The sequence below is a fragment of the Canis aureus genome, chromosome 13 (assembly GCF_053574225.1).
Source record: "Canis aureus isolate CA01 chromosome 13, VMU_Caureus_v.1.0, whole genome shotgun sequence".
In the NCBI taxonomy this organism is placed as follows: Eukaryota; Metazoa; Chordata; class Mammalia; order Carnivora; family Canidae; genus Canis; species Canis aureus.
In genome coordinates, this window is record NC_135623.1 from 28,650,521 (window position 1) to 28,677,793 (window position 27,273).

The 27,273-nt window shown below is 42.2% G+C and overlaps 1 long non-coding RNA gene and 1 pseudogene across 7 annotated transcripts in view; one reads left to right on the forward strand and one right to left on the reverse strand.

Annotated features, from left to right (window-relative positions):
- Positions 1-2,028, reverse strand: part of LOC144282230 (uncharacterized) — a 304,549-nt gene extending 302,521 nt beyond the window's left edge. For all 7 annotated transcript variants that reach the window (XR_013350575.1, XR_013350572.1, XR_013350571.1 and 4 more), the window contains exon 1: positions 1,842-2,028. This is a non-coding gene — a long non-coding RNA (uncharacterized LOC144282230). The remainder of the gene's footprint in view (positions 1-1,841) is intronic.
- Positions 2,029-21,675: 19,647 nt separating this feature from the next.
- Positions 21,676-22,510, forward strand: LOC144281601 (peptidyl-prolyl cis-trans isomerase FKBP3 pseudogene; annotated as a pseudogene).
- The last annotated feature ends 4,763 nt before the right edge of the window (positions 22,511-27,273 follow it).

The following is a 27,273-nucleotide window of genomic DNA, read 5'->3' on the forward strand; positions in this document are numbered from 1 at the left end:
GGTGCTTGGGACTTTTCTTGATCTAGCCTGGATTTGGCAGGCTTTACCTGTACAGGGACAGATTGTGACTATTCGGGATTCTGTGGGTGGTCTCTGTGTCCCTCCTTCCTTCCCGTCTTTCCAACCCTTCCAGAAGGTAAGAACTACAGCTCACGGGCCGTGCAAACACACGCAGCTGTAACTTCTGACTCTGTTCTCCTTACAGGCCCCTCATGTTTCCTCGTCCCTACAAGGGGACATTCCCTGTCCTCCGCGAGGCACTCAACACTGCCCCAGGTGTGACCCCCCAGCCGTGCCCCAAGGCCCAGCTGCGTGCTTGTCTCTCAGCCCGCGGGGCCCTGCAGCCAGGTGCCCCCACTTGGCCTGTCCCCTCCTCCCCAGGCTCCTGACCACATGCTACAGGGGGTGAGAGAGGTGGGAAGGAGGGGTACGGAGGGCTCGGGCTGGGGTGCAGGACGGAGGTGGCCCTGACTCCCCAGGGCCCTGGCGGGGTCCTTCTGGCACACACGCTTCCTCCCACCCCGAGCAGAGGACCAGGCTCTTCACACTTCCCGGGTCTCAAGGTGTCCCCAGCTGGCCTTGAACATAAGGCAGAGCTTTCTTTTTTGATTCGGGGGAAAGGAACACATCTCAGAAAGCAAAAGCAATGCCTCCTCCAGCAAAGCCGAGACGATCAGATGGTTCGTAAACTATAAGAAGGGATTGGAAGACAGGTGCCTAATTCCTCGGCAGCCTCACAATTGCCTCATTTTCTCACATTTCCCTAAAATGTGGGCTGCTGGCCTCTCTCAGCCAGGCCCCAGGCCCAGGGACTCAGGTCAGACAGGCCCGAGGCAGTGACTTATGGGCCCAAGGGTGCCCCCGCTTGTGTCCCACTGGGGTGAGGCCCCGGGTCACCTTTGTGTCCCCCACCTGCCACCCCTCGAGCCCTCGGGGACCTCACACTTCCCAGACCTGCATTTTCATCCTGCAGGCATGCTCCTACTTCACCGAGAGGGCCTTCGGAAGATCTATACCGTCCTGCATCCCTGGGAACCAAGTGCTGACTCTGGCTGGGCGTCTGGGGGAGCCTGACCTGGGATCTCCTTCTCAGCTGAAAACAGGCACGTGGCAAATGCACGTGGCAAAGCCCTAACTCCCAGCACATCACAATGTGACTATCTTTGGAGATAGGGCCTTTATTTTTATTTTTTTTAAGATTTTTATTTATTTAGTCATGAGAGACCCAGAGAGAGAGAGACAGAGACACAGACAGAGGGAGAAGCAGGCTCCATGCAGGGAGCCCGACATGGGACTCGATCCTGGGACTCCAGGATCATGCCCAGGGCTGACGCCCAGGGGCTCAACTGCTGAGCCACCCAAGGGATCCCCAGATAGGGCCTTTAAGGAGGTGGTTACGTTAAAATGAGCCCCTTGGGTGGGCCACAGTCCATTCTGACTGGTGCCCTCATTTAAGAAGAGGCACAGCAGGTGTGCGTGCACATAGAGGGAAGACAAGGTGCGGCAAGAAGTGGGCGGCCAGCTGTCAGCCAAGGAGAGAGCTCTTGGAGGAGAGCAACTTTGATGGCACCTTGACTGTGGACTTCCCAACCCCACAACCACGAGGAAAGAAATCTCTGTTGCTTAAGCTGCCCGACCTGGGGTATTTATGGCGGCCCATCCCTTCGGCCCTCAACAGAGCTCAAAATGTTTCAGCCCAAGTGACACCAGCCTTCCCAGGCTACAGATCAGACCTCCCTGGCCCTCTCTTATTTGAAACAGAATACTTGCTCTCTTCCCAAAGGCCTTCCCGTCTGGTTCCCCCCGCCTCCCCCGCATGGGCGGTATAGCACCCCACTCACCCACTCTCAGGCTGATCACTATTCTAGAAAACTCTGGATTCTGGACAGAGAGAGGGGAGGAGCTCCAGACAGGGTGTGTGTCTTTCCTTTTTCTCCAACACATGCTATCTCAGTCGGGGTTCCCCGAAGAAACAGAACCAATAGGATGTGTGTGTCTATGGAGAGAGAGAGATTTGTTTCAAGGAAATCTGGCTCACGTGATTGTGGGGACTCAGGAGAGAGTTGCGGTTCAAGTCCAAAGACAGTCGGCCAGCAGAATTCCTTCTTGCTCAGGAGAGGTCAGTCTTTGTTCTGTTAAGGCCTTCAACTGATTGGATGAGGCCCATCCACACGAGGGAAGGTAATCGGCTTTACTCAAAGTCCATTTAATTACTAATCTCATCCCAAAAAAGTCTCCAAAGAAACACCCAGGTTAGTGTTTAACCAAAGATCCGAGCTATCTGACCCAGAAAACTGACACATAAAATCAACCAATGCACACATCTTCCTCACACTACCCTCCCTTGCCCCGTCCTCACTAAGTGCAATGTCCAAAATGATAGTTACTAGCCACAAGGGGCTACTAAGCATTTGAAATGGGTCTAGTCCAAGGTGAGATGTGCCGTATGTGTAAAATACACACTAGGTGTCAAAGACTTCATAAAAAAGGATGTAAATATCTCATTGATAATTTTTTATGTTGATTTCATAGAGGGATGATCATTTATGGGGTAGAGTGAGGACATTTCTTTCCTATGACTGCCATACAAATTATTTCAAACTTATTGGCTTAAAACACAAATTTATTATCTTTTCTGTAGTTCAAAAGTCTGACGCAGTTCTCATTAGGCTAAAATGACATTTTGGCAGGGCTGTGTTTCTTCCAGAGACTCCAGGTGAGAGTCCACATCCTTGCCTCTTCCAGCTTATAGAGGTTGCCTACATTCCTTGGCTGGTGGCCCTCTGGCTCCATCTTCAAAGCCTCTCAAAAAAAAAAAAAAAAAAAAAAAAAGCCTCTCTTACCCTTATTCCTTCTGAGCCATCTCTGACCACCGACAGCAAGACTCCTTGTTCAAGGAGTCAAGACTAGATTGGGCACACCTGGATATTTCAGCATCCTCTCCTAGTATCAAGGTCCTGAACTTTATTTCTGTAAATGCCTTTCTCTATGACAAGAAGTTTCAGAGTTTAGGGATCTCAAACATCCTTTGGGCCATTAATCTGCTTATCACATTGTGCCATATAAATATTAAAATTATTAATTTCACTTTCTAAAACTTTTCTTAAGGTGGCTACTAAAATGTTTTTAATTACATATGTGGCTCTCATTACATTTTTACTGGACAAACTCCATTAGAAATTGGAAAATACAAAGAGCAAGGGACTTGTCAAAAGATATAAATCAGGTCAATAATGATGCTGAGAACTTTGAAGTGCCTCGGGGCTCCTCTTTTCCCACACTCATCCTGGGTGATCTCATCCTATCTAATGACTTTAATGCTATTTATGTGCTGATGACTCCAAAATTTTATCTCCAGCCCAGACCTTATCCTTGAACTCTTGTCTCATATATCCAACTACCTACCGATGTTACCATGTGGATATCTAATGGGCACCTCTGATGTAATATGTCTCAAACTGAACCCTTGCTCTTACTCAGCACCGATCCCATTCTTCATCCCAAACTGCTGCCATACACTTTTCTCCCATCTCAGTAAGACCCAAAACCTCAAAAGAATCCTTGATTACTCTTTTTGCTTCCTGGACCATATGCAATATATCAACAACTTTAAATATATATATTTATTAAATATTAAATATTTAATTTTTATTAAATATATATTTATTTGTATATATGATTATAATATTAAATATATTTAATTTATATACAATAACTATATATTATTGTGTGTATATATATATATATATATATATTATCAGTCCAATATACTAGTTAGCTCTACCTTTGAAATACGAGTATCTAATTATTCTCAACAGCTCCCCAGCCTGGTCCAAACCACCACTGTCTTTCACTACGGTTAATTCAACAGCTTCGTATCTGGTCTTTATACTTTGATCCTTCTCCCTTTTGGTTTGTTTTTAATAGAGCAGCCAAAGTGATCACATTAAAATATATAAATCATGTCATTCCTCATCTTAAAATTCTCCAGTGGTTCTCTATACCACTCAAAAGAAAGGCTGAATTCTTACCATGTTCTATGAGGCCCTCTATGGTCTGGCCTCCAGCTGCCACTTTGACCTCATTACCTCTCTCCTCAACTTATGCCATTCATTCATACTTGGCCTCCTTGCTGATCATGACATGCCAAATATGCTCCTATCTCAGGGCCTTTGCACCTCCTGTACCTGTTTTTCCTTCACTCTACTTCAACATTCTCCAAGGAACCTAGATCTTATTTCTTCATTTTCCTTAGAACCTCACCTAAACTTCAACTTTCAGCATCTCCAAGTAATCACCCTCTATCACCCTACACTGCTTTATTTTTCTCTATAAAAAAATGCCATCTAGCACTAAATGGCTTATGTCTACTAGGTGTTTCTTCTCAAAGAAACATTTCCATAAGGACTAAGCCTTTCACCTGCTTGTTCCTTTCTGTATCTCTGGCACCTTAAACAGTGCCTGACATACGGTAGGTACTCAATAAGTACTGGACAATAAATATATAACTAATTGACTCAGAAGGAATTAGCAATGTTAGGTTGAATAATTAAGAATAAGCTAGATAACCACGTATTCAATATTATTTTTTCAGAACTGCATTATTTAGTTACAGCAGGTTTTTAAGGCATTTTTCAAGACTCATCAACCACGTTAGCCAATTTTCAGAGGAGAATCTTATCCTTCAAAGAGCTGGTGGTTTCAAACCCTCATTGCCCTTTTGCCATTCAAAATCATTTTCTCTCACATGGATAATTATTTAAATCTAGCCTTTAGAACTGGCAGAAGAAAAAATGCAGATAATCGCTGTTACAATAAATGGAAAAGCAGAAAAATTACCAATATTTTCAGTTCATTTAACCCCTAATCAACTGTCAGGCAAAACACCCTTTCTGACTGACTGCTTCAGTTAGAAAACCAAAGGGCCTGCTTCTCTCAGGTTCCTGTCACATCATCAGTCTCAGAAAGCAAACTAATTGCTTATCGCTCATGCAGAATGGGAATGGAGGCATTATTTTTTCTTATTACTGTACAACCCTATTTCCTATTTGCTAATGTTTTTAGAACTGTTAATCTCAACTTTCAAATTGCATACAGAAAGCACCTGTTCAACGTAAATGTTTCCTTTGCTTTGTTTTTCTAAAATCACATTGCCCTTGATGTTATTATCTATATGCGATACTGTCATGTTTTAAAGAAACTTCCAAAGTACCAATAATCTTTGTCTTCTTTCCAGAAAATGTTAGGTAATGCCTACATGTTTTCCCAAGTCTTTACCAATCTTATCACCCTTCGAGACATAAAAAGTACAAGTTGTTCTGCTGAATCATTTTTTAAATTACCAAAAATTTGGACCTACGAGTATCTCAAAGTTGAAAAGAAATATCATAATGATAAGTTAAGGGCAGTAGTAACTCCTACCCTAGATATTAAAAATCCTACTCCTTCCCCAGATATTAAAAACTTGCTCACCGTACTATACAGGTAAACCAATGGAATAGAATAGAAAAGTCCATACAGAGGTCAGAACATATATAAGAATTTGGTATATGAAAAAGCAGCTGGGCAGCCCAGGTGGCTCAGTGGTTTAGCGCTGCCTTCAGCCCAGGGCAGATCCTGGAGACCCGGGATCGAGTCCCACATCGGGCTCCCTGCATGGAGACTGCTTCTCCCTCTGCCTGTGTCTCTGCCTCTCTCTCTCTCTCTCTCTCTCTCTCTCTCTCTGTCTCTCATGAATAAATAAAATCTTTAAAAAAAGAAAAAAAAATCAGCTGTTTTAACAGACTATTTTATGATTGCCCAATCATTTGGAAAAGAGAATATTTTTTATCATTAATTTTTTTAAATTTTTAATTCCAGTATAGTTAACATACAGCATTATATTAGTTTTAGGCATACAGCATAGTGATTCAACAATTCTATACATTACTCAGTGCTTATCATGGTAAGTATATCTTACTCTCCTTCATCTATTTCACCCATCCCCCCACCCCTCCTCTGGTAACCATTAGTTCGTTTTCTATAGGTAAGTGTCTGGTTTTTTGTCTCTTTTTTTTTCTTTGTTCATTTGTTTTATTTCTTAATTTCCACATATGACTGAAATCATGGTACTTGTCTTTCTCTGACTGACTTATTTCATCTAACACTATGCTCTCCAGATCCAACCATGTTGTTGCAAATGGCAAATGGCAAGATTTCATTCTTTTTTTATGGCTAACTAATAGTCCATTGTAGATACACACCACCTCTTTACCTATACAACTATTGGTGGATACTTGGGCTGCTTCCAGATCCTGGCTTTTGTAATTAACGTTTCTCTAAACATCGGTTGCATGTATCCCTTTGATTTACTGTTTTTGTATTCTTTGGGTAAATACCCAGCACTGGGATTCCTGGATCATAAAGTAGTTCTATTTTTAATTTTTTTGAGAAACCTCCACACTGTTTCCCACAGTAGCTATACCAACTAGCAGTCTGACCAATAGTGCAACAACAGCTCCTTTTTCTCCACATCCTCACCAACACTTGTTTCTTGTGTTTTTGATTTTAGCCATTCTGACAAGTGTGAAGTGGTATCTCATTGTAGTTTTGACTTGCATTTCCCTGATGAGTGATGTTGAGCATCTTTTCGTGTATCTATTGGCCATCTGTATGTCTTCTTTGGTGGAAAACAGATTATTTAAATCCTCCATCACTTAGGAATGCTCTACCTGCAAATAACAAAACAACAAAAACCATCAGAGACTTCGTATATAAGGATGCTGAGTTTCATATAGCGTGAAGTCCAAAAGGAGACAGTCTCAGGATTGGTTCACTACTTAAGGAATGTTTTGAGTCCTTGGATTCTTTTTATCTTTCCTATCCAACATCTTCAGTGGGTTCGCTTTTTGCCCTTGGGCTTGTTGCCCCATTATCCAAGATGGCTGCCATAATTCAAAACATCAAGTGCTCACATACCAAAGTAAAAGTAGGCCAGGCCCTCCTTTAGTATCTCTCTCCTTTTATTAGGGAGTTAAAATGTCTTTCTAGAAGCCTCCCAGAATTTCTCTTCTGCTCATTGGCTAGACTAGGCCCAGAATCATTCCTTGCTGCAGAGGATGCAGGTTAAGTCAGTGTCTGGCTTTTTCAGTCTGTAGTTGGGAGGTGGGCAAGGGAAGAGGGGGCTGGAAATGGCTATTAGGTAATCAGACTCTCCATAATGCATATCAAATACATGCTTCTGGCCATCATCAGAGTAACTGCCACTGGTCTAGTCCTCCCCTGATACACGACTATAAAACTAGAAAAAATATGTGAAATGATTGTTTTCAGATGGTGGACAGCAGAATAAACAGGACCAAGCTTACTAAGAAAGAGAAACAAACAAGGTGAACCATGTAACTATCTCAGCTTTCTTCTGGAAAAAGTTTTCAGACTGCAGCAGCAGATGGATGGAGAGTCCACACAAAGTATGGTGGTCTTACTGAGTTGAGGAAGTAAGGTTTGTATAATAATAGCTTGTAGCTATTAAGGTGGCTGGAATATGTGGGATAGGGTACCAGAAAAACAAAGGGACATGGAGCTCCAAAACTCTGCAAAGGAGTCCCCTAGAATCTTTGACCAAATATTAAACTGTGTGTTTGCGAAATGAGACTCCATGTATCTGGGCCAAAAGAGCTATCAGGGCCAAAGGACCACTAGGATGCTGTGAACTGAACAACAACCAAAGCCTGCATGTGCCTGGGAGACATTTGAGTTTCAAGCAGTTGAAGTAAAAAGACCTTGTTGTATACCCTGGGAATTCGGTGGAGACTCCCAGAAAGGCTATGCTTAAAGTATGGCTAATGCAGCCCAGACCTGCCCTAACAAAGCTGAAACACAAACCTGGAAAGACCATGCTGATTCACAAGTACATTAATTGCCTGCTGAATAAAACTTACTATTAAAGGAGAAAAAAATCCAGATGCTCAATTATGTACATTCATCACACTCATATACAAGCAAATATTATTAAAAGATATATGAAGAGGGACACCTGGGTGGCTCAGCGGTTAAGCATCTGCCTTTGGCGCAGATCCTAGAGACCTGGGATTAAGTCCCACACTGGGCTCCCTGCATGGAACCTGCTTCTCCCTCTGTCTATGTCTCTGCTTCAGTGTGTGTGTGTGTGTGTGTGTGTGTGTGTGTGTGTGTGTCTCATGAATAAATAAATAAAATCTTTAAAAAAAAGATATATAAAGAAAAATTATGACCCATAACCAAGAGAAAATCAGTCAGTGGCATGCCTGGGTAGCTCAGTTGGTTAAGCATCTGCCTTAGGCTCAGGTAATGATCCCCAGGCCCTGAGAGTTGGGCTCCCCTGCTCAATGGGGAATCTGCTTCTCCCTCTCTCTCTGCCCCTCCATCCCTTCTCGTGCGTGCTCTCTAATTCTCTCATATAAATAAAATATTCTTTAAAAAAGAAAATCAATCAGTAAAAACAAAACCAAACGTACATGAGTAAAATACTTGAGGGCAAAATGGAAAATGTAAATTGCTAGAAGAAAATGCAGGTGGAAATTTCCATACTTTACACTGAAAGTAAAAAATATCCATAAAATGGTTGGTAAACTTGACTTCCTACAAATTTTTTAAAAACTGAATCAACAACAACAGGACATTTGTGAACTGAGTTTAAAGAAACAAGCAGTGCGGTGCCTGATGGCTCAATGGTTGAGCATCTGCCTTTGGCTCAGTTCATGATCCCAGGCTGAACAACACATGCATGCAACAACGCATGATGCAACTCTGCATCAAATGCAGGGTCTTGGGATCAAGTTCCACATCAGGCTCCTCTGCAGGAAGCCTGCTTCTCCTTCTGCCTGTGTCTCTGCCTCTGTGTGTGTGTCTCTCATGAGTAAATAAAATCTATATATATATATATATATATATAAAAAAAACAATCAGCAAACTGGAGGGAATGTAGTTTCCCTGAAAAATGGTTAAAGTTACTAATATATAAAGCCTTTCTGAGATTAATAAGAAAAAAATGATGCAAAATTTCAAAAAATGCAATGCTTATAAAAAAAATACTGAGGCTGGGGATTAAAAAGTACACTTATCATGATGAAAAAATAAAATAGAATACTGATGGTCAAAAACGTAAATATTCAGCTTCATTAATAAGATAAATGCACCTAAGTATCAAAAACTTATTTCACATAATACACTGGTGCAGATTAAAAGGTATAATATGCTGTTAACAAGGGTAAAGGAAAACTCTTAAATACCATAAATGAGGAGAGAGATATGGTTCCATTTAAAAGGTAATTTGGCAGCATTTGGTAACAGCTGAAAAACGGATTATAATGCCCAACTCTGCAGTTCTACGAACATAGCCTGAGGAAATAACTAGTCAAGTGTCCAGGAAATGCATATGATGACGTTTGTCACAGGGTAGTTTATAGCAAGCAGCAGATTCCAAGGACAAAATGGCAGCAGACAATGGCGCGCCCATGGACTCAGCCAAGCTGGCAGTGCATATACAAGCTAACGAGACACAACGTATGTGAAAATTAAATGACCCAGCTCACTAAAGCCTGTCACAGTTCAGGCCTCCTTGGGCCTTAACTGAACATAACACTGTGAGGAGGGAGCCATTGAAAAAGCCCGCCAGCTCTGTGCAGATCATGAAGGCGAAGAACATGCTGGATAGAAAGGTCTGTGTCAGAGCAGCTGAGGTCAGGAGCTTGGCTCCTACATTGATTTGCATCACATGCAAGACACTCGTGAATCCTCCCAGAAGTACTCACGTGGGGGGACCATTTAGCAAGGGGCTCAAGGAGGCAAGAGAAATGGAAGCAAGAGCCAAGGGATTTGAGTTTTCTGGTTAACACTCACCAGGAAGTGAGAGGTAGGTAGGAACAAAACCTACCTTCTCTAGGATCACCTTCCCTATTGAGCCTCGTCCCATAAAAAGCCAAACCAAACCAAACCACGCTTCTGGTGGACAGTCCAAAGCTGCTAGAGAGGTTCATTTTTCTTACTTGGTTTCTAAAGTCCTCTTCCATATTTCTTTATCTTCTCTCTCTGTAGGACAATCCATCGTTTTTACCGAATATACTTTTTTTAAAAACACAGATTTCTACTCTTAGCTTTTGGAGATAGGGGAATAACGAGTATATTATTTATCTTTACTTAGTTTTTTTATATGACTACATTTTGAAATTTAAAAGTAATTGGGGAAAAAAACCATAGCCATGTATCTTTTGGGAAGCAAAAGTGAGAATCACTCAAAAGCAATCCTGACACACTACGCCTTAAATGCTGTTTTTATATTTCTATCTTGTACTAAAAATATTCTTGATATAATACTCATCTCCACTGGACTACGTTCTAAATACATGTCCAGAAAAAAAAAAAAAAAGCACATTCTCTAAACTGAACCTGTTGAGAACAGGGACTTTTTCCTTTCATCCATTCTTTTATTCAACAAAAGCAATTATTAAGGGCTCCAAAGTGCCAGGCACTTGGTTTTGCCCTGAGTTTATAACCTGAGCAAAAGAGATGCAATTTGTTCCAAAAAAGAATTTTAGGTGGAGAGGTTGTGCTTTTTTCCTTTATATCCAGGAGTCTCACAAATGCCAGGAATAAAGGACACACCGGACAAATGTTGGCTTAACTAATTCTAACCGTTTTGGGCACCAGGGCCTTTATCTCAGCCTCCCCAGTAATAATAATAATAATAATAATAATAATAATAATAATAATGCCCAGGGCATTATTTACTCAACCATCCGTCGTCCATTCAACGTGTTAATATGACCTATACATTTGCAGATACCCTGCTCTGCAAGATGGGACAACAAAAACCACGCGAAGGACTCTGCAAATGAGGAGTGTGGGCCGTGAGAGTGGACATAGTGGAACATCCCTGCCTTGGCTCTGTTTATGACGCCTGTAAGAGCTTAACACATAGAGGCCTTTGATGAAAGGGTTAATGACGGGGTATGTGCTATTAAAAAATAAGACAGAACAAAAAGATAGGAATGGCTAGTTCTTTATTTTTTATTTTTATTTTTATTTTTATTTTCTTTTTTTGGAATGCCTGGTTCTTTAAGGAAAAAACAAAAAACAAAGCCTCGTGTATGTGTGTGTGCAGGTGGTGAGAATCCCAACGATTTTGCTATTGCTCAAAATATTTTTGGAATTCCTTTTGGTAACAATATTTGTAAAAACGTCCTAAGGAGGGGCACCTGGGTGGCTTAGTTGGTAAAGTGTCTGCCTTCTGCTCCGGTGATGATCTTGAGGTCCTGGGATCGAGCCCCAAGTTGGGCTCCCTGCTCAGCAGGAGTCTGTTTTCCCTCTCCCTCTGCGCCTCCCCGCTGCTCATGCCCTCACTCTCTGGCTGGAGTTCTTCCTCTCAAATAAATAAAGTCTTTTTAAAACAAATATCCCCCCCCCCCCCAAAAAAAAAAGAAAACAAATATCCCAAGGAGAGGTTTAACTAAAGTTTTTGGATACAGCTAAGATAGTAAGAATTTCTTTCGGTCAATCACAAAATAAAATCCTACTCATTTCTCAAATGTTCTTTTCTACTAGTCTTAAAAATAAACCAACAAAAGAATTCTGCGGCCAAAAAAGTTTAGAAGCTATTTCAACCTATGCTCCCCCCTGGAGATTTGCAAAGCATATTTCTATCATACTATCAGCCCCTGCTGTGTAACCATGGGATCCCAAACTACTTTGACTCAGAAGTCTTGTATGTTCTCTAATTTTTTTTAAAGATTTATTTATTTTGGAGATTGAGAATGAGAGCTCCAGTGGGAGGAGGAGAGGGAGAGAGAATCCCAAGCAGACTCCATGCTGAGCATGGACCCTGGCTTGAGCTCAATCCCAGGACCCTGAGATCACCACCTGAGCTGAAACCAAAAGTCCAATGCTTAACCAACAGAACCACCTTCTGGAGTCTTTTAAGAAAAAATAATGCCTCCTAATATCTCCTAGAATGCACATTGGGCAATCTTTTATTGAGATAATTGACAAATAACGATTCTTTTTTTAAAGTAACACATGACTATCTCATGTAATTTAAATTTCTTTTCTAAAAGCACTTGCGTGGCTGACTCAGTCAGTAGAGCATGCACCCTCAATCTCAGGGTTGAGTTCCAGCCCCACGTTGGCTGTAGAGATTATCTAAAAATAAAATATTTCTAAAAATAAATAAATACACTTGGACGTATAGATTTTAGAAAAACATACCTATTTTTAAAATCAGTTACTGTAGCCAACATTGCAAGTTGTATCTCTCATATCCATTTTTCCCTTCTGCCTCTAAAAAACAAATCTTTTCTGGTCAATGCAGCAATGTGCTTGGCTGAAAAACACCTAATTTCTATCCCTTTCTGGCCTTGTGACCAAGTCATAGCAAATGAGACCAAGGCAGAAGTAATTCGTTTTGGTTTCTAGGAAAGCTGGTTAAGAGGGATGCCGCTGGTGTGCCCATCAAGCCTGTGGCCTCTGTCCCTTTGTCCTGGCTGGATCACCGTCCTGACACCTTAGGTGCAGCCAGCATCTTGTAACCAGGAAACCGAAAGCTGTGCTCTCAGGAGAAGAGCAGAGAGAGGGAGGTGGCCTGGCTCACTCACTGATGGCATTATTGGGCTGCCCCGGGCTGCAGAACTATGTTTGTTCCAGAAAAATTAGCTTCTTCCTTGTTTAAGCCATTGTCTGTCACATTGTCTTTTAATTTCCTTTTTTTTTTTTTTTAACATTCTTCACAGAGAATCACATTGATGATTACATGTTACATAATTTTTATCTGGGGATAAGCTGACTGTGTTTCAGACTTAGAATGTTTGTACTTTCATCATAATTCACCTCAAACCCTCTTGACAGTAGGCGGAGTAAATCTAAAGCAATAAAAATATATGTATTTATAACCATTGCAAGCTCTACAATGCAAACCTCTCTAGGTCAGCACTGAGACATGAATATGCAAGTATTTTGGGAGCAACTAGTTGCCTCAGCTGGTGGAGTATGCAGCTTTGATCTTGGAGTCCTGAGTTCAAGCCCACATTGGGCTAGAGCCTGCTTGAAAAAAAAAGAAAGAAAGAAAGAAGAGAGAAGAAAAAAAATATATACAAGTGGTTTGCTAAGAGTTCTCTAAACCTGGATGCTGATCAAAGGATTTAAAACCATTAGTTTGCTTAATTTTGTAGCCATCACCTCCCACCAATTCTGCTTGTAAATAGAGTTCTACTAATAATTTAAATAAACACAAATTCTGTGGTGAGAATTCTGTTCCATCCTTTGTAAAAACTATAAATGCCCTTGCATATTGCTGTCTTGGGTTGGGGCACCAGAATCCAGATACACATCTTTAAAAAATTTCTACTTGGTTCTCTTCACATAGAGAAAACCTGATTCCACCCCAGTTCCCAGCACAGCTGCCCTTGGGAATGCTGGGAAATGGGCAGCCTAATATATGTGAGGAAACGAAGGAGATATAAATTGCTGAGTATTATCATCATCTTGATGGCAGTGTCTTTTTCTCTTCTTTAGGCACCGATTCAGCACCCGGGAAAAAAGATAAAATTGAACTCTGTAAGTCTAGGCAAGAATGGAAGGGCAATGACCCAAACCACTCTTGAATTTCTGTTGAAGATGAGATGCTTTGCCATTATTGCAAATTGCCCTGCAATTTTTAAAGGTAACTATAATGACTTGAAGTTTCTATCTGCGGGAAAGTGATGGGACGGTAGCCAGGCTTGCTTAGGAAGTTTCCCCCTGATCAAAAAAGAGTCAAGGAAATCAAGCTCAATTCTGGAAATTTCCATGCATATTAGTTCTTCATAACTACAAATGGAATTTCTATCCAGCGCTGAAGCTGTCACTTAAGGACTTTCTAAATTACTTGCCATAACAATTGAGACATCAGAAAGGAATGACGTTTAATATGTGGCAAGAGTTACTTGAGATAAACTACAAAGAGGATGCCTCTCAGCTTTGCCTGCAAAAAGAATCTCCATTAGATAAGGAATTAATTAATAAAAAGAGATCCTGAACAATTGTTACATTTAACAAACTTCACTGAGGGCCTGACATCGTTAGCAACGACATTCACACCAAACCTACAAAACATTTACATGGCAACCTTTAAAAGTTGACAACTGAATAGTAAATATAGGACATATATAAAAGCAAAATAAATAATGATACATAGATTAAATACACCCAAGTGACACAGCCAGATGGACTACAGGAATTCAGGGAAATACACAGAGTGCCATGGCTAAGGCCTTTTTGTTCTTATTTATTTTTATTTTTTAAGAAATCAAAGGGTTTCCTTTTTTAAAGATTTTATTTATTTATTCATGAGAGACACAGAGAGAGAGAGAGGCAGAGACACAGGCAGAGGGAGAAGCAGGCTCCCTGCGGGGAGCCCGACGTGGGACTCGATCCCGGGACTCAGGGGTCACGCCCTGAGCTGAAGGCAGACACTCACTGCTGAGCCAACAGGCGCCAGGTTTATGGCCTTTTTAAACAAGCATAACAGGCTACGTCCCTTTCCATCACCTCCACCTATGTATTCTAAGCATGTTAAGTAACCTGTCTACGCCTCAGTTTCCTCATCTGTAAAATGGGTTCAATAATTGTAACCACCATACAAAGTTATTTTAAGATGGAAGCATGATAATGTATGTAAAATCCTTAGCCTGGAGTCTGGCAAGAGGAATAATGTTATATTATTCCAATAAATATTACCCATCATAATTAATTACTGGAGGAATGATAACGGAAGACTGGGTTTGCAGCTGAGCTGGAAGTCTTTCCAAAGACGTTATGAAGGTTCCAACTTAGAGGACAGAGGGGAGAGAACAGCTCAAAGCAAGAACCAACACAAGTAAACACAGGGAAACAAGTAGGCACAGGGCAGTTTCAGACTCGGTAAATTTAAACGTAGCTGAGCAATAGTTCTTAACTTTTAAAAATGAATAAAGAAGCAAAGGACATGAACAGCAAATTCACAAATTAGGGAATAATTAGTAAACAAACACATGGGAACATATTCAGTCCTACTAGGAATCAAAAAATGCACACTAAAACACAATGAAAGGGGGATCCCTGGGTGGCGCAGTGGTTTGGCGCCTGCCTTTGGCCCAGGGCGCGATTCTGGAGACCCAGGATCGAATCCCACATCGGGCTCCCAGTGCATGGAGCCTGCTTCTCCCTCTGCCTATGTCTCTGCCCCTCTCTCTCTCTCTCTGTGACTATCATAAATAAACAAAAAAATAAAAAATAAAAAATAAATAAATAAAACACAATGAAAGGGAAATCGACACAAAACGGTGGATTAACCCCACAAATCTAACTACTCTCTTAACCCCAATCCCCAAAATGACAGGAATGATACAAAGAAAACAGAACAAAGTGCCATCAGCAGACTAAAAATGTTGTGAAATTCTTGAACTATAAAAAAATCCCACTGCACTGGATTGATGGAGGGAAACCAAAAGAGTCTGGAAAAAGAGAAAAAAGACCACTGCAGTGATGCTAGCCATTCTGGAAGTTATCCAAGTTCATAGGTAATGAAAGCATGAAGGAGCTGGGATGATCCGTGGGGGACTTATTGGGCACCTGCTGTAACAGATACAGGCTGACACCTCACTGGTTTGACACCACAGAAATAGATCTTTACTTACATCACATGCCGTGGGCAGCAGGGATGGGCATGGGAGTGCCCGGGAAGGGGGACCCTACATTTTGTCATCCAGACTGATGGAAGCCCTACCATCATCTTCAAACTACAGCTTCAGTATTTCCCTGGGAGAAGAAAGAAGATGGATGGAGTCATACCCTTAGCCTGGAAGGAAGCGGGGTACCTGTCCTGAATTACACTCCTCAGGGATCCCTGTACTTCGGAGCATCTTCCTTAAGGTTTCCTAAGTCTGGGGCCTGGAATTGCCTGGAGACAGTCATCCACGAGGGCCACTTCAAATCTGGACCTTGTCCAGTGTGGGTCATGCCCACCAAAAGTCTCTCTTCCAAGTTCTCTCCATTGACTGGGGAATGGTGGGGGCTAGTTGAATGCTTTTCTCTCCTTTTCCCCTCTTTTTCTGGATCCCAATTACATAGGGTTGATTGCTTGATATTGTTCCATAGATCACGATGCCCTTTTCTGAGGTTTCTTGCTCTCTGTGCTTTCCTTTGGATGGCTTCTGTTCCCGTCTTGAAGTTCACTGATCTCTTCTTCTCTGGTGCTACATCTCTGTCAAGCCCACCTGGTCTATTCTTCATTTCAGATAAGGTATTTTTCATCTTTAAAAGTTCCTTTTGGGATATATATCTTCTATTTCTCTTTTCAATATGCTCATATTTTCTTCTACCTTTCTGAACATACGGAATCTATTTATAAGAGGCGCTTCCATGCTATTTTCTACTAGTTCCATCATCTCAAGATTGTTGTATTCCTTTGAATAAGGTTGGATATTTTTTTCTGGCATACAGATAAGTTATGGTGTCACTTGAATGTTTTCAAGACTTACTTTTTTAGGGGTACCTGGGTGGCTCAGTCAGTTAAGGGTCTGACTCATAATTTCGGGTCAGGTTATAATCTCATGGTCCTGGGATCAAGCCCCCTGTTGGGCTCCCCTCTCAGCAGGGAATCTAATTGTCTCCTTCTCCTTCTTCTCCTTCCCCTGCTCGTGCTGTCTCTCTCTAGTTAATAAATAAATTCTTCTTTTAAAAGAGAGTGACTTTTTAAAATTTGATATTTATTTATTTATTTTCAGTAAACTCCATGCCTAGTGTGGAGCCCAATGCAGGGCTTGAACTCACAACTCTGAAATCAAGACTGGAGCTGAGATCAAGAGTTTGACACTTAACTGAGTGAGCCACCGAGCCACCTCAAAGACTTACTTTTAAGCTTTGCTAGGGTAGGTCCAGAGCAGTCAGTGGTCAAGGGCTAACTTAGGTCCAATACTAAGACGATATTCCTTAGAGGTTTCTGCACAATGCTGTATAAAATGAGGTCTTTCCACGATGGCTGGTGAAAACATGAACTATTTGCAGCCTTATTTGAGTTCCAGTAATTTTTCTTCCTTCCTTCTTAAGGTTGTTCTTCTGGTCTCAGAGAGTTTTCCTCTCACAAAAGCACAGGTCAGTACTCAGCCAAAACCTCAGGAGGATCCCTTGGCAGCTTACTTGCTTGCTCTCCAGCCTTTCTGCCTGTCACTCCTCCAGCCTTCTCCCTACACTACATTCCCTGGGGTACTCTGACCTACAAATTGTTGACATCTTAACATCCCCAAACTCAATCTCTGTCTCCACAATTAATTGGGACTACCTGGTTCTGTTTGGGTTCCCCCTCCTTGGGCTGTGGCCTGGAAATTGGCTCCAGGCTGTGAGCTGGTGCAGTCGTAGAGCCCACCTTGTTTGTTTGCCTTCTCCCGGGAATGTATCTCTTGCTGCTTCTTATCCAATGTCTGAAAACTGCTATTTCATGTTCTCTTGTCCAGATTTTTTAGTTAAAGTGAGAAGGTAAGTCTTGTCCCTTCATTCTTTCTGGTACAGAAACCTCTCAATGTAACCTTAATTTACATTTCTCTGATGCTAAGTTTTTGATCAAAGGACATGTATATTTTAAAATTATGAGCCATACTACTTGCACTCTCAAAAAAGATGTTAAAAATTTATATTCTATCAAGAGTTCTGGAGACTGCCTATTTTCCTACACTGATGCCAATACCAATATTGCCGATCTTAAAACGCTGGATATAGATGGTAATCAGCATAGGAAACACAGATGCCTTTAAACATATGAAAATATGCTTAATCCTGGATAGAACATAGAAATCCAAAGCACAAAATTTGTGAAAAACAATTTAGTAAAAATGGAGACCATGCAAAAAGAAAAAACATTAAACAATATGATATTAATCAGAGAAGATAATGCATTCATGAAACAAAAACAGGTTGCTAATTTTTAAATGAGATTTTCAGAGAACAACAAAAAAATACTCGCATAAATTGAAGATGTGATCACAAAAGTTAACAAAAATGTAGAGGAGTGGAGGAAATTTCCCATATGTGGCACACTTACACATAAAAAAAGACAAATATCTGGGACATAAGAGAAAAGGGATTTTAAAAATTATGAAATGCAACCCAGGAAACCCAGTGCCTGAGCAGTAAAAGCTCCAGAAACAGAGAAACAAAGAGGATGAAATTATCAACAAAATAATTGAGGGACATTCCCCCAAGCTGACATGCTGGATTGAAAGGATCCACTGAGTGCTCAGAACGGTGGATGAACATAAATCTAGATGATTATTGTGAAATTTCAAAACACTGGACCAAAGAAAAGATTCCGTAAGTTTTGAGAGGGAGGGAAGGTGGAGGCAGAGGAGGAGAGGAAGAAGAGGAGGAAGAGAGGAAGAAGTCCATATAATTCTGGACATCTCAGGAGCTACCCGAAAGGCTAGAAGACAATGGAGAAATGACTTCAAATGATAACCAACCTAGAGTTCAGTAACTCAATTAAGCTATCAAACAAGCGTGAAAGTGAATATGGGCATTTTCAGACATTCAAGATCTCAAAAAAAAAAAAAAATCAATCTCCCACTAAGCCATTAGTAAGTAAAACTGATTAATGTGTTCCATCTAAATGAGGAAGTAAGCCAAGAAAGAGAAAAATACTGGATTTAGGAAAACAAGAGGTACAAGACAAAAGGGAATCAAATGGAATCTCCAGGGGAAACATGAAGGAAGAGCCCAAGATCGCAGTTATAGAACAAGTATTTAGAGCAATCAGAACAGTGTTACTCCAAAGACTGACACACTGAAGACTACGACCACTAGCAAGATCCTCTTGCCTTTTGCCATCCTTACAATCTGAGGACTGAACGCCCAAACAAAGCCTGGCCCGGTTTCTCATATGCACTCGGCTTATAAGAAACATGTGCTAATGCTTCTCTTCTCCACTCCACTCCTGGACTCTTGAATCAGTTGAGAATATTCATTTCTTTCTAGAGAAATGTTTTGCTTTGATCTAGTCCTGAAAGTATGAGGTAGACCATGGTAAGCTTAAAATGGAAAATAGAGTGCAGTCCCTTCCTTTCATCCCACTCCTAGGACCAGATGTCCATTATCAGGCCCGCCTATACTCCCACCGGATGCAACTGTGGTAAGTCCTGCTTCCCAAGGACTTACCTCCTAACGATGCATCCTGACTTCCCCAAGAGGGGCTTCTAAAAACTTGGGAAAGCTGAGGCCAAGCTACAACCCAGGGGCTCTGCAAGACATGTGTTCTGTTTCATCTAAGAGCGGCCATATTGCCTTTTCCTTAGGTTTGTGCTTACTAGTGAGATTTTTCAAAACGAAAGCATGTATTGTTGAAGGATACATGCATGGGCGATAAAGCTGTAAAGAGAAACACCATATGAGTATAAAATGAACATAACAGTTCCTCTAGAAGGGTGAAAAGGAGGAACCTAGAGTTGTTTCTAAAGTGTTGGCAATGTTTTGATCTAGTTAGTGTATTTATAACTCTTCATTTCATAATTTTTCTTTAAAATACACATATGCATCTTAGACACTCTTGTATGTGTGTGATACACTTCACAATAAGAAAACACATAGCAACATAATAATGTTCATAACTGGAAAAGTAGGCCATAAAATTGAATGCATGCTATGATTACAACTATGTGCATTTTATAACCGGGGGAAAGAATGGAAGGCAGTTATACCCAAATGAGACCAGTAAATTATGGTTGAAAGATCATGTGTGATTTTCTCAAAAACCCAACAGTTTTCAAATGATTTCAAATGCATTTTTCCATTTAATCCTCACCATTCTGTGAGGCAAAGATGTTCACAATCCTCATATTACAAACGGACAAGCAGAGACTTACATAGCTTAACAAACGTGTCCATAATCTCGCAGCCAAGGAACAGTTGGACCTGAGACTCAAACCTCAGGAGGCTGTATTGCCATACAACCTCTCCATGCCAATCATTCCTCTCACCTGGGTCAGGTAACAACCTCACAAAGCCTCAGCATCGTCATCCTTAAAGTAATAATGATGATGATGGGGCTTTATTACAAGAGTTGTCAGGATTAAATAAAGTATGTAAAGCACATATATACAACCTAACACATTGTAAATACTTGATAACTATTACACATCAATAATAGTAGTGTTAATATTAAGGATTAATTAGATAGTTGAATATGTAACTAGGCGTTAGACATAGAAGAATGAATATGAATCAGTGTCCAGAAGAAACAGACAATTAAATTCAAGAACCTGTGGAAATGATGGAGGTTTATGTATACATGTGATGCTGTGGGAACAGAATAGGAGAACCTGGATTGGGCCCGGCCCGGTGAAGGCAGCTGGGGAAAGTTTCCCTGGGGAAGTATTACATACTCTGAGATGTACGGTTGAATTGGAAAGGAGTCTATGTTCATGCTGTGCCCTCAACTCTCACCTGTAAAAAATGATGATACTGAAGTTGAGGTAAGGATGTGACTCTCTCAGACCTTAATATTACGTACTAAAATGGTCTACAGTGGGGCCCCCGTGTGGTTCAGTCAGTTGAGCATCTGATCTCATGAGTCATGGGATCGAGCCTCCTATCAGGCTCTGCACTCAGCGAGGAGTCTGCTAGAGATTCTCTCCCTCTACACCACCCCCTCAGCGCACATGTTCTCACTCTCTCTCTCATAAATGAATAAATCCTTAAAAAGGAAAACAATAAATGGTGTGCAGTAACTGATATATCAAAAGAGTAAAGACAAAAGGTCACTGGTTTTGACAATTAAAAGATAACCAGTTTCAGAAAAACTCGAGTATGCACATACTCGAGTATGTGGGAATTACACAATACCAAAGTGTTGTTCATTGTGTTAGAAGTGATATGGTGATTATACTTTAAAAAAAAAAGAGAGAGAGAGATTTTATTTATTTATTTGAGAGAGAGAGAGAGAGAGATAGTACACAAGCAGGGTGAGTGCAGGCAGAGAGAGAGCTCGACGTGGGGCTCAATCCCAGGACTCTGGAATCAGGACCTGAGCTGAAGGCAGATGCTTAACCAACAGAGCCACCCAGGCGCCCCGTGGGCTATACTTTTTTAATGTCTTTCTGTTAGAGATTTAGAGTTCAATTTGCAAAGTTACCATGACTTACACAACTGGCCCACAAAATGGGAATGGGATGGGAATGAGAGTGATGATTATAAAACGAAGTGTAAGAAAGAAATCACCAGGGATTCAATGAGAATAATCCAATGTCTACTTATTAAATATATTTGGCATTTTCCATGGCATGTATTTTCCATGATAAAAATTTCAAATTCAAAATGTCACTAGTGACCTTGAAGGAAGCCACTTCAGATAAATGCTGTGGGGAGAAGACATATGGCAAAGGGCCAGGGAATACATGGGTGATGAGACATGAAGACAATGAACACAGCTTGACTCAAGAATTTTGGCCATAGTTCATTGGAGGATCAGGTTGAGAAAATGATGATAAGAAAGAGATAAATACATAGATTACACAGAAATAAACATGGCTTGGTTATAAGGGAAATCTAAACACATTTGTAGGTCTAAAGGAAGAAGCCAGTGGACGCAGAAAGATTGAAAAGTAAAAGAGAAGAGACAGAAGATTAAAATCCCAGATAGGAGGAAAGCAGAGGCAGCAGGGGAAGATGGCGGTGGCCGATCCACAGTGGGCCTGGATGTGGAGCAGCTGCGCAGCGAGCAACTACCCAAGAAGGACATTATCAGGGTTCTACAGGACCACGGTCCAGATTCATTTCTTACAGAACATAAGTTATTAGGAAACATTAAAAATGTGGCCAAGACAGCTAACAAGGACCATTTGGTTACAGCCCACAACCATCTTTTTGAAAGTAAGCGTTTCAAAGGTACTGAAAGTATTAAGTAAAGGGTCTGAGCAGGTGAAAAATGTGAAGCTTAATGAAGATAAACCCAAAGAAACCAAGTGTGAAGAGACTCCGGATGAGGGTCCACCAAAATATACAAAACCTGTCCTTAAAAAAGGAGATAAAACCAACTTTCCCGAAAAGGGAGATGTTGTTCACTGCTGGCATACAGGAACACTACAGGATGGGGCTGTTTTTGATACTAATATTCAAACCAGTTCGAAGAAGAAGAAAAATGCCAAGCCTTTAAGGTTGGAATAGGCAAAGTTATGAGAGGATGGGTAAAGCACTCTTAACTATGAGTAAAGGAGAAAAGGTTTGACTAGAGATTGAACCAGAATGGGTTTATGGAAAGAAAGGACAGCCTGACGCCAAAATTCCACCAAACGCAAAACTCATTTTTGAAGTGGAATTAGTGGATATTGATTGAAATAGCAATGCTTCAGATATAAAGACATCAGCAACAATAAGACATGGCCTTGAAGAAACTTCTGTAACTAGAGCTGGTTACTATTGTAAGGGAAGAGTCAACTGGAAAATTCAAGAACTCAGATATTGTTTACCCAATCCCCAACTTTTAATATATGTAATCCATCATAATTCCCTAAAGTTTGAAATGTTTTACTACAGCTGTGTAAAATATTAGTTAAGGTGAAATGACTTTCCTTTTACCTGGTGTTGTAAACTAAAAGGCTCAATAAAAATGTATTCAGTGTCTTGAAAAAAATAAAATCCCAGATAGCAGGCATGGGCCCTAAGAAGAGGGATGATTCAGCCATCAATAGGAGGACAAAAATCCCATGTCAGATGGAGAAAAATCTACAGCTCTCCTGCCAGCCCAGGCCCCACTTGTTTCAGAAAGACAGTGGCCATTACCACTATGGCCCCATGGAGCTTTTGATGTAAGGCCTGACACAGAAGGGCACAGGCTACCAACAAAAAGGAGGGGGAAAATGAGTGAAGAAACACACGGACAGCAGGGAGACAGCTACTCTGAGCAAAAAATCTGATACTGAAAAGAATCTGACATCGGAGTGAATCGTATCATTCACCCACAGGCCTGCTGCCCGCTCCCCCCCCCCCCCCACAAATGCCCTCAGATTCCAGCCAAGAGCCTGCACACAGCCTCGGGTCTCTAGTTCAGGAAAGAGAATGGCCCAGGTTGGAGTTCACAATCTACGAGTTCATTTGGGCTCCGCCTGAGGTAAAGGTCAAGGGGTGGAAGGGAGCTGTGTCCATGTCCCAGAAGTTCCAAGCCCCGGATTCAACAGGCCCTGAATCCCAAGGGTCAGTCCCAACCTCAGCCAACATTTTTGGTGTGCAATGGCAGCAGCCTGCTTGCACGGCCACGCACTAACAGAACCCATGTTATTATCCGACATCAAATTTAATGATGCAGGAATTTTGGCTCCACATTTCTCTGTAACCCAATCTCCTTAAATTGGCCCATGGTGGGAGAAAAGTACTCCAAAATAATCACCATAAGAACAAAATTATTTCAACGAGATGAATAATCCCTCTCCTCCACGCAAAGAAAAATGTCCCACGTCTTCCCCAACATCCATTCAAAAAGGTACCTGAACCAGCAGTCCTTGGTGAGCCAACAGGAACTTCCACTTGCTTAGAAACTAGAATTCCACTAGAACAAGTCACTTTCTACCCAGTGGCAGCGGAGGAGCTGAGAACTACTTGCTGCACTGTTTAGTTGCTTTAATAGGGCATCGTTAACATTCCCTCTTCGTCCCCCTCTGGAGAGGCGAAGGCAGGGAAATGGTCCACCAGGTGTGAGTACAGACTCTCTAATGAGCGCCACTGTAACCAGGGTTTCTGCTCACGGATGTGCTAAGTCAGGCGCGTGCATCAGTAGTGAAACAACAGTGGCAAGTGTTTCGGATCTGCCTCCTGCGCTGAATCCGTATTCTGGTTCTAATTAGAGCTACAAAGATTTTCTATATAAAATTTCACATTTCTAAAAAATAAAAAATTAAAAATAAATAAATAAATAAAAGTTCACATTTCTAACTTTGCATCCATCTGGTACTGACGCTTCCTTGGAGCCACAGTCCTCAAGGCAATAGTCACTCCTGGGCGTGTGTGTGTGTGTCTTCCTGGGACAAGACCCATTTGACCTCACTGGGAGTTCTCAGTGACAATACCTGAGAACTGCTCTCAGACAACAGCCTGCCCAGGGCAGGGCTCCATTGGTCTTTCCCACGGGTCATCTGTCCCGGGGAGGTGGCCTGGTGAGGTGAATCCTAACTGAAGGCCTGTATGCGTGGGCAACCTGGATGCCCGCGCCGAGCCCCATTCTGCTCGCTGCATGCAGGTGCACCGTACAGAACTGGAGAAGGTCCCATCACCCAGCCCGGAACACGCCCCATCACTGGCATTGGAGGACTGTTCCGATTCTTGGAGAAGAACCATCGTAGAGTCAGGCACCTGCCATGTGCAAGCTGCAGCTGCCACCACGCTGAAGGCTGTGGCTTCCACGGTAGCTTCACCACCTGCATAAACCTGGGTGTGTTTCTGCTCCCATCTTCTTGTCCTTCCTCTGCCTGCACTGGCCTTGTCCTCATCCGCAGACTTCATTCCTAACTACCTCCGGCTCATTCACTCGTCCAGCAAGTGTGGGTGCAGGCCATGCAGCCGGCCCACTGCAGGCACACCAAGACCCTGGAGGAAGACAGCGGTTTGATTTTGAAAGAGAACGACCCATCGCAATGCTGCAAACCTTGATTGCTGATATCCAGCACTCAGAGGGAATCTGTGCATGGGGTCGTGATACTTAATGCAGAATGTGTGGTGGCAAAAGTGACGAAGTAACGACGCAAATGACAAATGCTGGGAAGTGGAAGGGAGGGGATATTTCTAAGGAGAAGGCCTGGGGGATCAAGAGACACTTCCTAGAGTTCATGGAAGAATAAGTAAAGGTATAAACATTGGCACCAGCAGGGCAATTGTAGTTGACATTACTGGTTCCAGTCTCCTGGTTCCTATAGGAGACATTACTGGTTCCAGTCTCCTGGTTCCTGTAGGAGACATTACTGGTTCCAGTCTCCTGGTTCCTGTAGGAGACATTACTGGTTCCAGTCCCCTGGTTCCTGTAGGAGACATTACTGGTTCCAGTCCCCTGGTTCCTGTAGGAGACATTACTGGTTCCTGTCTCCTGGTTCCTGTAGGAGACATCACTGGTTCCAGTCCCCTGGTTCCTGTAGGAGACATCACTGGTTCCAGTCTACTGGTTCCTGTAGGAGACATTACTGGTTCCTGCCTGCTTATCACCTCCCCGCTCATCGCCCGCTTCCCTCTGCCTTTTGCTTGTTTGCAGAGCCCCGATTGTATCCAGAGCCCAGATTGTCTTCATCTGTCCAACGTTCTCCTTTGGAATCAGGTGCTGAGGAATGACTGGGGTAAATCAAGATTCATCTAAATCATGGTAACTCCACATTCCTTGTCATTTCTGGGGTGTGGGAACGTGGCTGGCTCTTGCCAGAGACACAAGGGGAAATCTGCGCTGGCCTGCTGGCAGGCATTAGGGGGAGAAGTAGCCAGCCTCTCCTACGCCTTGAGACATTATCCGAATTAATTAACCTTATACTGTTCTCCCATCTTGGAGCATCTTATTGTGGGAAAAGACATTTTCCTCACTGCTTAAATATTTGGAATTGACTTTTTTTCTTACTAGAAGTGAAAACAACCTAACATGCAATAGCTCATGGAGGAAACTAAAATGATGGTTTGATGTAACTGAGTGGGAGGCAAAAAGAAGGAAGGAGGAAAGAGAAGTGAAGTAAATTCCCACGTGTGCTAGTGGAAGGTCAAGGTCAATGTATTTTATATGTGATTATGTATATACATTTTAAACTTAATTTTTAAAAAGGATTTTATTTATTTATTTGGCAGAGAGAGAGCAAACACAAGGAGGGGGGAGGGTCAGAGGGGAAGCAGACACCCCCCACCCCACCCCACCCCTGCCACTGAGCAGGGAGCCCGTTGCTCCATCCCAGGCTCCATCCCAGGACCCTGGGATCATGGCCTGAGCCGAAGGCAGATGCTTAACCAACTAAGCCCCCCAGGCGTCCTGATTTTATATATTTAGAGAGATGGAGTAGTCATCAGAAGAAATGAGTTAAAAATGGGACTGGAGCTGAGGAGGGGAGGGATAAGTAAATGTTCCTTTCCTTTATAAGCCCTTTTGCACTATTGTATTTTGAAGCCATGTGCACGTGTTATTTTTGATAAAAGCTTTAAAATTTACATAAAGGCGAAGATGGATTCAAAACTAGAAATTAATTTCCTCTTCTGGAGCCACTAGAGAGAAAAATAAGGTTCTTTTCAGACACCAGTCGGCAAGGTAACAGAAGCACTTTCCACCCAGGAGTTGTTCCAGGGCCCCAGGGCTCTTCCTTGTGGATCAGGGCTAGAGTCGTCCCTCCTCCCTCCCCTCCTCCCTGGGGCCGGATGTGGCTTAGGCTTTGGCAGTGCAAGCCTTTGAAACAGAGGCGACTAGGGAGCTGGAAGGCCAAGAAAGGGAAAATCACCCAGCTGCAGTGCCCCCGGTTCTCCTCTCCCTCCAGATGATGCAAATGGCACAGACTCTCAGATGGCACCAGGTCCTTAACACAGTAGCAGCCAGAGGAGTGGGACAGCTAAGCGCGCTGAATTTCTCCCACCGCAGCATTGTACCGATTTTCTCCAGGCTGATTTTCACTCTTCGAAGATACAAGAGAAAATTGCCTTGGTTATCTTGACAGCCTCCTGGGGGATGTGAACAAAGATCACTCTTCAAACTGCATCTCCTACCCCCCCCCACCCCCACCCCCCATGACACTGTTGACTAAAAGGGACTAATGACCCAACTTGAACCACCAGCATAGTTTTGTATCCGCTAAAGACATCCCTCTTCAACGAATCCCAAAGCTCCCAAAACTGCAATTTTGTTCCCGGGGGATCAGAGTTACTGATACAAGTTCTAGGAAGAAGACAATCCCATAACTTCCAGAGTCCAGGAGAAGGAAACGTTGTTTTTCGACCTTATTCACTTGATGTCCCATTGAACTCAGGGTCACGAGGCCGTTTCTCTTAAGCTGTTTTCCAGTAATGTGAGTCATACGTGTAGGTTTAAAGTCAGCTAAAAGAAGTCCTAACTTGACTCTAGTAAAGTTTTCTAGAAACAAACCTATTACTATATCAAATATGCACTGACCTTGACATATATATTTCTAGGAATATATCCTACAGAAATAAAACATACAGGGGGGCGCCTGGCTGACTGGGTCAGTAGAGCTTTTGAGTCTTGATCTCAGGGTTGTGAGTTTAAGCCCCATGTTGGGTGTGGAGCCTGCTTAAGAAAAAAAGAAA